Source organism: Lagopus muta, chromosome 3 (genome assembly GCF_023343835.1).
Source record: "Lagopus muta isolate bLagMut1 chromosome 3, bLagMut1 primary, whole genome shotgun sequence".
Taxonomy (NCBI): domain Eukaryota; kingdom Metazoa; phylum Chordata; class Aves; order Galliformes; family Phasianidae; genus Lagopus; species Lagopus muta.
In genome coordinates this window covers 52,872,298-52,884,457 of record NC_064435.1, presented here as the reverse complement: position 1 = coordinate 52,884,457, position 12,160 = coordinate 52,872,298, and positions in this window count along the sequence as shown.

Here is a 12,160-nt window from a genome sequence, read left to right as displayed (position 1 = left end):
TGAAGATGCCTAATTCATATGCCTGGAGTAGACAGTTGTGAATAACCCCTGTGGTGAGTAACAAGAATGTGTCAGCGCTAGTCTACAGAAAAAGGATTTTTAACTGCAGAGCCACAGTGTAAGGAAAAAATAACTTCATAAAAATACTCCCTACTGAAAAATGGAAAATTGCGTTTTTCTGTCAACTGGTAAATACTACTTTCTCGATAAAGCACCAATAAACTGAAGGAAATAAACATGGTCTACTCACAAACTCTAAAGCAAAACTTGTCCTCTCCCTTTTTAAACCTAAATTATTAACCCCAAAACCTGTCTGTGTTCTGATAAACAGACAAAATCAGAGTAAAGCAACAAATTGTAGAGCATGCGCTGTAAAAAAGAACAAATTCTTCAATAACAGCAGCTTTTACTCACAGAAACAAAAGAGTGTATTCTTGTGGAAGTTGAGAATACTTTCTTTGAAGCCACAGTGTTCCCTTTAAAATCATTAATAGAGAACAAAGAGAACAGGAGAGAATAGTGCTATTGTGATGTGCTGGACGTAGATCTCTGAAACACATTCTCTTGGAAACAGCCTTCTATTTTCCATGAACATCTATACTGCCAAAAATACATCGACAATTGTATCAATATATATTTTTCACCCATCTTTTGGCTGAAGACAGTTCTTTTCAAATAATGCAATGTTACTGGCAAACAGAAGGTTTTTCTGGTCATGAGGCTTCTGCTGATTTACATGTAGATTGCTATTCAGAGCCAAGATTATTTCATTCCAGATGAAAAAGCACACTTTGCAAACTTTATCATAAACTTAAATTGGGTTTTCATTTTTGTAAAAGGACAGGTTTGATATTAGATCCTGCTTATAAAAGTATTTAAACATTGGCTAGAGCTTTGCACAAGGTCCCAGGGCATTCCAAAGAATGGCTCTTGAATATATGGGCAATATATGCAAATATTGAGAACAACTAATGCCTTTTAGCTTTGTTGCCAGGCCAGATGAATTGGGTCCCATGGAAGATTCAGATGGTTGAAACACAGAAACAGAAATTGTTTCCTGGAACTACTAAATAATTTATTCTTTCCCTCAGTGCTACTGTGTAATTCTCTTTAATGAGTATTTTACTGATAGTATTAGGGAAATCTTGATGACATTCTCACTTCATTTCAGCCTAAACACCAGCTGAGTTTCATTTTATCACTGGCTGACCATTCACTTTCTATGTTCAATGACCTACCTTTCAGTATGTCATAAAACCTCCAGGATTTTTCTGAAGTATCTGTACTGCACCTTGCAAAATAATCAACCATTTCATTCACATTATTTCCCTGTGGTTTTATTCCAATCTTTGCAACTTTATCCCTATGGAGAAAGAGTATTAAATACAGCAGACAACAGCCTATAAAAAGACATAAGATACTTCTTTCTTATCTAGTACCTAAATACTCAAATAACGGATCCACCCATCCTTCCCCCCACCACTGCCTTTCCTGCTCTCGCTGTACAGAGTTAAAGGTTTGGTTCATTTTGTATCAGACCTCTCTGCATTTGTGTCTAAGATGCAGAGATGTCAAATACCACTCAAGGATCCTCCAGTAAAAGCCACAGGACCTGACCCCTACAAAATACCTGTCCTCAAACACAGCATTTCCCATCTCAGAATTCTTGCAAGTTTGAGTGTCACACACCAGCCATTCTGGTTGAACTCTGGAGAGATTTTATCCTTTACCCAGAGCAGGAAAATATTTTATTTATCAGTTGACATGGGAAGACTGACTGATGTCATCTACCTGGACTTTTGTAAGGCCTTTGACACATTTCCCCATGACATCCTTATCTCTAAATTGGAGACATTGGGATGTGAGGGAAATTGGGATGTGACAGAAATGATCAAAGGGCTGAAGCAACTCTACTGTGAAGAAAGGCTGGGATTATTCAGCCTGGAGAAGGGAAGACTCTGGGGAGACTTCAGTGTGTCCTTTCACCACTTAAAGGGGACTTATTAAAACCTTGTAGAGAGTGCGATAGTGATAGGACAAGGGACAACAGTTTTAAACTACAAGAGGGGAGGCTTAGATTATACGTTGTATGCTGGGTTGGATGGGGCCCTGGGCAACCTTATTTGCTGCCTGATATAGTGGCTGGCAATCCTGCCTATGGCAGCGCATTAGAATTAGATGATCTTTAAGGTTACTTCCAAATCGAGCCATTCTGTGATTTCTAAATTTGAAAATTGAAAATAATTTTCAATGTAAGAAGGAAATTCTTACTCGGAGGGCAGTGAGACAGTGGCACAGGTTGTCCAGAGAAGCTGTAGATGCCCCATCCCTGGAAGTGTTCAATGCCAGCTTGAAGGGGGCCCTGGGAAGCCTGGCTGGGTGGGTGGCAACTCTGCCCATGTCAAGGGGGTGGGAGGGCATGAGGTGGAACTGGGTGATCCTTAAGGTTCTTTCCAATCAGAACCATTCTATGATTCTATAATCTTCTGATAGAGTCTGGAGTGAGGTTTTTTTCGTGGGCTCAAGCACATTCACAGAGAAATGCAGAGGCATTGCAGCAGCAGACTCAGCAGCCAAGCCCAAGTGACCCATTAGGTATAAAAGGGTTTTTGCCTGAAGAATTCAGGGTCTCAGTGGGTTGCATGCAGCAGGAGGCTTCTCTTGATTTTAGTGAGTCTCCTAAAAAAATGCTAGGGGGAAAAAGCCCATTTTAACACTTAAAATAAAATAATGGTTTTCTGTGAAAGAAATCTATTTGCATATGCTACTGTCTGCTTTTATTACCTGCAGAAAGAGGCCCCACTAGAGATACAATACAGAAAAAGAACCTAGTTATCTTTCCTATAACTTACCCCTTCCTTTCTAAGTCTGCACATTTTAGCTGATCTATTAGATAGCCAGTAGGTAAAAAAGAGCTTTATAGCTATATAGGCAGTGCATATCTCTCTCACACACACTCTCTCTCAGATAATGCACTTTTGGAAGTGCAGAACCAGCTCCATTGCATAACTTTCTATCTATTAATTATGAACTGTCCTTAAAAGAGTGGAAGAGAACCCACTAAAAATGAATCAGCTTAAAACTGCAAGCACTAGGCTTTAGGAATAGACACTTGCTTCTGGTATTAACACAGGTAACATCTGAATTCTCAATAGTATTTTCTACTTGCATAGGCATACGGCTATATCTGCAGTAAAATTAAATGGACTTCATTAAGTATGCATAGCACATATTGGTAGAATGGAAATAATGTGTGCAAGCACTTGCAGAAAAAAAAATACGTACCTGTGCAAGCATCTAAAATATTCATGTTGAAATAAGAGTTTCATTAAACTCATTGCATCTTTATTGTGAAAATCTTTACCTAAAGGCAACCAAAGTGCTAATGGCAATCTGAAAGTAGTAAACTGACCACTGGTAAACAGAGTGGTAAACTGATGGGGAAAACAGCAACAGTGAAGCTTCTGTCCACTTAGAACCATTTTACTTTATGATGTTACTAAAACTGAGTTCCCTGGTCTCAGGACAAAACAAACAGAGTTCAGTGTAGGCTTGCTGTTTCCTGCCTAATAAATATATGGACTAGGAAAGGTCTTATCTTTTACTGAAGCAAAAATGGGTTTGCCATTTGTTCCTTTAATGGAGCATTACAAACATGAGAAATAATTGCTCCTGTCTTCCCCATGAAACAACCAAGCAGCCTTAGAATTGTAGCTTCCTCAAGTCTGAGTTGAAACTGTAAAAGTTTCTACAGTATTTTCAGAAGGGGACTTAGACTGTGTGCCTCTTCTCACTACAACTATTGACCCTTTTTGCTGGTGAAGGAGTAGCCAAAGGTCTAGATAACTGGTTGCAAGTCCAGAAGGAGCTATTATTCATATATGTTTGGGGGCAATGAAATGAAGATGAAGGATTAATGAAGTTTCACATAGACATTTCACGTAGACCTCTGGCATAAACTAACTCATATAAAAGAGCCTCAGGACTAATCTGATTCAGTACATTCAGTGTTATCTCTTTTCCCATACTGGGAAAAATATTTTAGAGTCAGTATCTGTAGCCCCCCCCCAGCAAGCTGTAACCAAATGAAATGATGTTACAATGGGACACCTCTTTGAGCTCAACGGATTTTTAATGAGGAATATGTGATTCTAGATCAAAACCTATGGCTCCCACTTGCCTTCCTTTTCCTCCCTCAGTTACATGAAATGGCTTCCAGGGTGTAAAATAAGCTGTAGGTACTGATCTGCACTGACTCTATTATGTCCCTAATGTAAAACTGAAAAGTTTGGATTGTTTTGGGGAACAAGCCAACAGTGATTTTAATTCCCTTAAATGCTATGCAAATAGCTCCTTCTGGTCGTGAGGTGGCAGACCAGTGTGTGTTTGTTTATCATCAGGGATCTGTAGTAGGTAAATCAGGCTTACACTTCATTACTGTTTGCTGTCCTTTCTGCTGCAGTTTACCCTCGCATTTGAAAGGAACCTGACAACTGGAAAGTAGGATTTGTAAATAGATTAATGCTGTGTCCCAAAAAGATAACTGAAGAAATCAATGGCAGTTGGACCTCCTCCTGAGAGCTATATCATATGCCTCATAAGGGCTGCTTTACCAAATTGATTTATGCATCAACTATAATAACTAAGCTCTGCTGGTTATTTCTTCATGCAGTGATATGAGATATAACATTTCACACAAGTAGATGTTTTGATTTTAAAATGAAATTATAGAAAATATTAAAAAATTAAAATGACCCACGCACTTAAATCCTTTGTATCTGGAGATTAAATGAACTTGTGTACATTACAAACAATAAACTAAGTATCTGGAGAATTATAAAACATGTCCTTGGCTTTTGAAGGCAATACCATACAGCAGATTATGAAAGTATTGTTATTAATTTGAAGAAAAATTTCGTTTTATTGATGTTTTCATGATACATGACAATGGAAAATGAAATCTGGAAGGAAGACTACAATAGAACTCTCCTAAGTACCGGCAAAGATTGCTTGAAATCAGTTAATCACCTCAGAAGAGCTAACTTTTTCCCTTATTTGGTACAATTTCACCAAGAGTCTGCTAAATTAAAACACACCCATAATAGTGGTGAAAAAAGCAGTGTGAAGAAAATGCATGAGCTTTCAGCATACTTGGTAACAATTCACTGTCTATTCAAAAGGGCAATATTTTAAGAGAGTCGAGAGTTCTTTTTCTGAGGAAGAGATCAGACATTAAAAAAAACATGCATGTAATGCCACATTCCCTGTGCTCTGGAGTAGAAGAGAAGAGATCAGGTGAATATCATCACCAGTGGAGGATACTGTTAGCTCAAACTATTTAGCGAATAACTTGCAAGATGGCTAGGCAGTTGCATTCACTGCCATCACATGGCCTGGGGTACTTACTATACTGTGCACATGAAGTGAGTTAATACTTCAGTCATCCAGCCAATGGTTCCCTGTTTAATTGTACCTCACAGTTGTTTCCTGAGTTCGTCATAAACGTGTGGATTCTGCATATATGATTTTACATAGATATTTGAGAATGAAAAATCTCTATGTAAAGCTGTTTGAAGATGCACGTTTGTATGTTGATCTGGTCACCTCTGCCAAAGGCAAATTTGACTTCGGTTAAGCAGTGTAGATATAACTCTACAAGGAATTAAAGGCTGTCACAAGGCTTAATAATCTCCCTCGAAATCCTAAAATTACCATTCTGACCTTATCTATTCAAATATAAAACACAGGAACTTAAATATAATAAACTTAAATGACTACGCTTTCAGGAAGAAAATTTTATAAAAAATGGCTACAGTATGCCCCAGAGGAAGGAAATGGGAGAAAATGAACCAAATGGAAATTTTGGTCAAATAACTTATTGTTTAGATTTTGTTCCTTATTTTATTATTTGTGATATTAATATGAATTATGATCTAACATTTTAGCTATATTAGTGTTTGTTAGTAATCAGTGGTTCAGCTAATGATCAGAATCCAAGGATATATACATGTAATAAAAAAACTACACTGTGCCCCAAAGACATATAATGGTGCCATTTCAATAAGGAAAACATCTTGACATATTGAAAAAATCTCCTTCTTTCCTGTCTCTCCAATCTGTACAGAAAGTAAAGGAAAAATTACATTTAAATGTTATCTTTTTGTAAATTGATCTTTGCCTCAGGCTAGTGAAATCTTGTTCGGAAATTAACTGTAGTGTTAGGAAGCTATTGTTCCTTTTACGGCTGCAGTTGCGGAGCTGTAAGGTGAGGTCAGAAAGAAAAATAATTGAATTCTTCTGGAGACAATGCTCCTCTGCATGAGATTTTTTTCCTTTACTATCAGTGCCTGCTGGAGGTAGCAAAGTCTTTGTCCTTCCTGTGTTCTCTGTTTACAGCTTTCAGTGCATGGTTGCATAGCTTCTTTATTTGACAATGTACTTTGTCAAGGAAGCAAAAATCTAATTTCTGCTCTTTTTTAGTGTATTACTATATAGGCTTAATATTAATCTCTTTATTTGGGTCATTTATCAGTTCTCTTTTGAAAAATGGAAATAATGTCTATTTTCTAGGCACTAGCAACCATTTCTGGGCATATGTGCAAAAATATTTCTGTTATTATGAATGTTAATTGTTAGTAAATAATTCTAAGTGACCCTCTGCCTCTCTCTCTGCCTCTCCTCAGCCCTCAGAAGGTGGATATACTGTTATTTTTAAGTGTGATAGCTAGACTTATAATACACTGAATCTGAAGGAAGCCAGCTTCTCATCTTGATCTCATGGACTTGTCAGTCATTAATAAATATGATACTCAGTAATTCTGACTAATTTGTACTCAGGGTTGCAGTTTAGAGAGTACAGAATTGTATTTGTTATCTTATTTCTGTGAATTTTTCTGCCAGAGGATCTAGTTCTAAATTTTCTAAATTTGGCAGTTATATATCAAAATCATTAATCCATGTCATTTTTCAGGACATCCACTGCATTTCTTTCTTGACCCTCAAAATGCCACAGATAACACTATTTATTTATTTATTTGTTTGTTTGTTTTAAGTAATGCATATAATAGATATTGCATAGATAAATAAATGTCCAAATTATAGCAGGATTTAACAAAGATTGTTTCAAAAATCTAACTCCATATTAACTTACATGTTTACAAATTTGGGGCAGTCATCCATACTACAATGAAAGATCTTAACACTATTAGTGTTGTTTCAACCTTGCACTCAACTTAGAGATTATTTATTGAATTTCAGTTTGGAATTTTGTCTTGGAAATCATTCCTATATTTGTAACTAGCTTTGTTCTGATTGTTTAACTAAAGAATAACATCATGCTTTATTAATGAAATAACCACTTAAACGTAATAGTATGATGCAGTGTATCATGCTACTTCCCCCAGACATTACTATAATGTTTAATGCTGGCTAGGAAATCATCTGCTGTGAGAATCCTTCTTTGCTTTTTTTTGGCTCAAAGCTTGCTTCCTGAGGTATTTTGTTGAGGAGGCAAGTGATGGATGTTGTGTGGCAATCAGCATCGCTGTGTGGACAATTTTACATCTTTGGAGCTGTTTGCCTTCAGAAGATAGTGCTCAGGATTGTTTACTGGCAGAAGATCTAGCCTGTTACCAAATAACTCCTGTTTGCTATGGAAGACTGAGGGATGATACCATTGTATCCTGCGAAGGCAAGATGCAAGTTGGTGCCTCCCTGCTTCCTCTTATCTGCTGGCAAGGCCAGGAAGATAAGAACAAAGGAGTTTCCTGCTGAGGCCCCAGAGCCAGAAGCTGCCACTCAAAGGAGAGCTGACTCGACCACTTTGGATTTGAGCTGTCACTCCAAAGATAGCTGACTTCACCACTTTGAAACCATTGAAAAGGGGCCATCATCACCATGGTCGTCTCTCGTCGTCCTTCTCACCGTCGTCATTGGCAACAGGACAACTCTGCCTGACGACCCACCGCTACTGAAGATCAAAGACTGAACTACGAACCTCGCTGGATCCATGGTGGTGACTATGTCCCTCTTGCTGCCTATAAAGACTCCTTGCTTCTTCTTTCCTATCTTTTCTATCACCTTCCTTCCCTTCCCCCATTACCCTAATTCATAATAGTGCCTGTCCTCCCCTTCCCCATTTCCCCTGATTAAGATTTGTAATAAACTGGTCAGACCAACATTTGAACCGTTGCTTCTTAATCTCACGCCGGATATATAGATAATAAAAGAACCTCCTCTCCCTCCTATAAATTGGAGCGAGACATCTGCAGACTATCACTTAGAGATAGTGGGTTATAAGTGGCTTATGCTGATGCATTTAACTGTATCTGTTTCATAATCCTCAAGGTTCAGTGCTGTATACTTCAATTCCTTTTTTTATATGCATGCTGTACATATGTCTTGAACTAAATTATGCAGATCTGTGAAGTCTGTTTATCCTGTCTTGCTGTCCACAGTGCAGATCTTAATTCGACCACGTGCTTGGAGAACATCAATAATTGTGCCCACTCTCAAAATTTTGCCATCTGATCTTAAGTGCAGATGCTGTTGTACCCATTCAGCTTGTTTCTCCGGGACATTCTTCCACATATTTTCCACATTTAGATAGTCAACTTTTTGAAAAAAATGGTATGTTTATGGTATGTACTCAGTACAAACCCTCGCTACTTCAATGCACCTTAGCAGGCATGGCACACTAGACATAGAATGAAACAACAAGATATAGTGGCTAAGAAAGGAAGGTCAGATTTCTGCTTCAAGGACATTTTGCAGCCATGACAAATCAATGACATTCCAACAATTGACTCCTGATGTTCTTGATGTTGCCCATTCATTGTCTCTGTATGTTTGTTTTTTCTCCTCTTTCTCTACTAAAACAGTATTTTTAGTTGTGTCCATTATTCATATCTGGGAACCTGACCATTCACTTCATGCTGTAGAAAAATGCCACTGTGCTGAACTGCCTAATGGAACCAGTCTGATTTATTGTTCATCTCAAATATACACAGCATATTCTGCCTGTCGTGGATTCTTTCTTTCTCTTGTCACTTCTTCTGATCAAGCATGGAATTGATTTTTTCAGATCTTCTTGCATATAAAACTGTCTGCGATCTTTTCCATGAGCATGTTGTGCTTATTGTCTTTATATAAAACTCTGTGTGCCAGCTTGAGTTTGAATCATATTGGTTTGATAAGCACTCCTGTATCTATCATCTGATTTCAAAGTGACATACCACTGTGCCCTGAAATACTCTGTAAGAAAATATTTGTGATGATTGCATCTTTTGATCCTGCTCCAAAAAGAGAAAAAAGAAAAAAAAAAAATAATGCCACACATTTAGTTAACAATTCTTCTGCTCATTTAATATTATTCAGTTTAATTTGTCTTTAAAAGCATTATCCAGCATTTTGCTTAGCAGGTATGAAAAATTACCAAGCAACACCAGTATTTTGAAAACTGCTTGGAAGTTCACCAGGAATTGGGTTTTCTTTGCCTTTGCTCAGCTGTACTGAAGGTAAAATTCAGCCCGCGAGATAAAAGCATAGAGTGCTTACTCAATTCTCAAAGATTAAGTAAAATAGGAGGTAAGAAATGGAAAAGGATCATCAAATACTGTAAACTTGCTCTTCCGATTTGTCTTTTCAAACTCACTGGAACAAAGCCAGCTGCTTCACAAAAAGGAGAGCAATGAAGAAAGAGTGTAAGGTGCATTTTGATATTTTTATCCACATCCTAGGGTTGAGGAAAAGGATTTTCCCTTTCTGATCATTTTGTAGAGGAGAAAAAAATCCAGAAGGGTCATTTAAAGACTCCTGTTAATCTCTGTTAGAGATTAGAGTCTAAATTGGACTTAACTGTGTAAATTGTGTTATGAAAACAGAACAAACCACAGAGCACTGAGAGCACAAGTCCATAAAGTACCTATGGAGGTGTCTGTCATGCGGAAAAATATAGTGCAGTATTTTTAATTATTCCAAGAGTGACTCTTTAAAAAGGTTATACTTGTAGCCAGGAAACTTTTAATAAGACCTCTATAACATTGTTCCAAATAATACTTGAAAGATGGAGTGTTATATATTCGGAGATATGATTTAGCAGAGAGTTGCTAGAGTTAGGGTACTATGTATGGCTGTGGTTGGACTTGATAATCCTTGAGGTCCCTTCCAACTTGAGTAATTCTATGATTCTTTACACAACTAACAAACACTTTCATTAAATAAGTTCATACATATATATACCTACATAACTAGCATTTTCTTTGTTGTCTAAACTTGTTTCACTCTATCTAAATTATTTTTAAAGAGGAAGGGATTGTCCTGAGTGGAAAAAAAGTAAAGGAGAAAAGCACCTTTTTCCCAACCTATGACAAAAGTTTGAATATCAGAAAACTGGAGGTATACAGTGAAAAAGGTAACTGATTACTAAAAGGAATGTAAGAAAATATAAGCTGCAAAGATGACTTTCAAGCACTGTTCAGACACAATCACATTATGATGTTAGCCATTCTCATTTTCTTTGCTTTTCTTGATCCTGTAGTTATATTTGAGGATTTAGACAGAGACACCAGCCATCATTCAAAAAGCAGATGTTAATAGGTACTGAAATGCTAGAAAACAAAGGAATTCTATGTTAACAAGCTGATCAGCCTTCAGAGAGAGAGCAAAGCTGGGTCTAGGAATCAAGGAATTGTATCTATTCATCAAAAGAATAACAAAACTGATATTTCTTGGTAAAAATTAAATTCCTAAACTCATAGATGAAAAGGAAAAATAAATACAAGTTATTATATAACTGTACCTTACATGTCAGTGTTAAAATCAAAATAGAATTATGGAATAATAATAATTAAGAGAGACCTAGGCAGATAGTGATTGTTCAGTCCAGAGGAAAATAGAATATGTAAAGAAATGCAAATAATGGAAGCATAAATTATTGCGGAATTATGGATCTATCAATTCATAAGAAGGACAGATAACTGTAGGAAGCCCAGCTAAGGAAAGCAGAGTAATAACAATGGCATTTACTGCAGATGAGCAGACTTGTGCTTGCTGACTTAGCACATCAAAGAATATGTGAATGGATTCAAAAATGAGAAGCAGAGAAAAAAACTTTCTATTACATAGAATGCAAGAAAGGATGTTTTGGAAAAAGAAAGGTTTGTAAAGGTAAAAAAGACTAATAACATAAAAAAGAACTGATTACAGACACTTCAGTTCGTCTGTTATTGATGCTAATTTAAAATGAGAAATGGTAAAATAGAACCTACGTTTTTATATATAATAGATGGCATATATATAATACAAAGGATTTTATCCACACACAAACTGTTGAATATAGCTAATGTTCTCTATAGAATGTAGAATATATCATTTTTTTTTACTATGACAAATGGATGATCTCAAAGTAAAAAATAAAAGTATAATGATTTACTACTAATTATACTTGCTTGAATTCATCCTAAAGTTTTTGACAGTATTTTCTCAAATATCACCTGCACATTTGTTCTGCTATTTTTTCCAGTAAATTTGTATCCTTTTTTTATTCTCAGGCAGGCTATTTTTTTATTGGCAAGAGTGTTTTCAAAAAGCAATAGCAGAAGGAGTGTGTCAGCACTCAAAATACTCAATGCTGGACTGTGTGAGAATGTGAAATGAAAGAGTGAGTATTGACAGTAGAACAGAAAGAACAGATGTGGTCTTGACTAGCAAAGATAAAAGAAGGGGATGAACGATTAGGAAAGGGATGACAAGGAAAAGTATCTTGGAGTTATTTCTCTTACTCCAAAAGCAGTGATGCCTTAACAAAAAGACAGCCTTTTGTAACAGTGACCAAATAAATGACTGGAGACAATCTCCTCATTAACAATAAGAACTCCTCCCTGTCCTAACATTCTTCACTTCTAGTGCTATTTCCTGTTGTTTTTCACACTCAGGTGATCAGGGTATCATCATCTTTCTAACAAACCCTATCAAACTACTGCAAAGAAACAGCAACTCTCTTTCCACAAGGAGAATAATCACAGATGTCTCAGAAAGGTTTGAACTTGGAAAACCTTGAGCCTTTTCCTTTGAGACTTAAACCTTTGACACTCCTCATAAAAGGTCAAGGAGATGTGAAAACAGTTGGAAAACCAGTTAAAACCTATTTTGTCTCCTGATC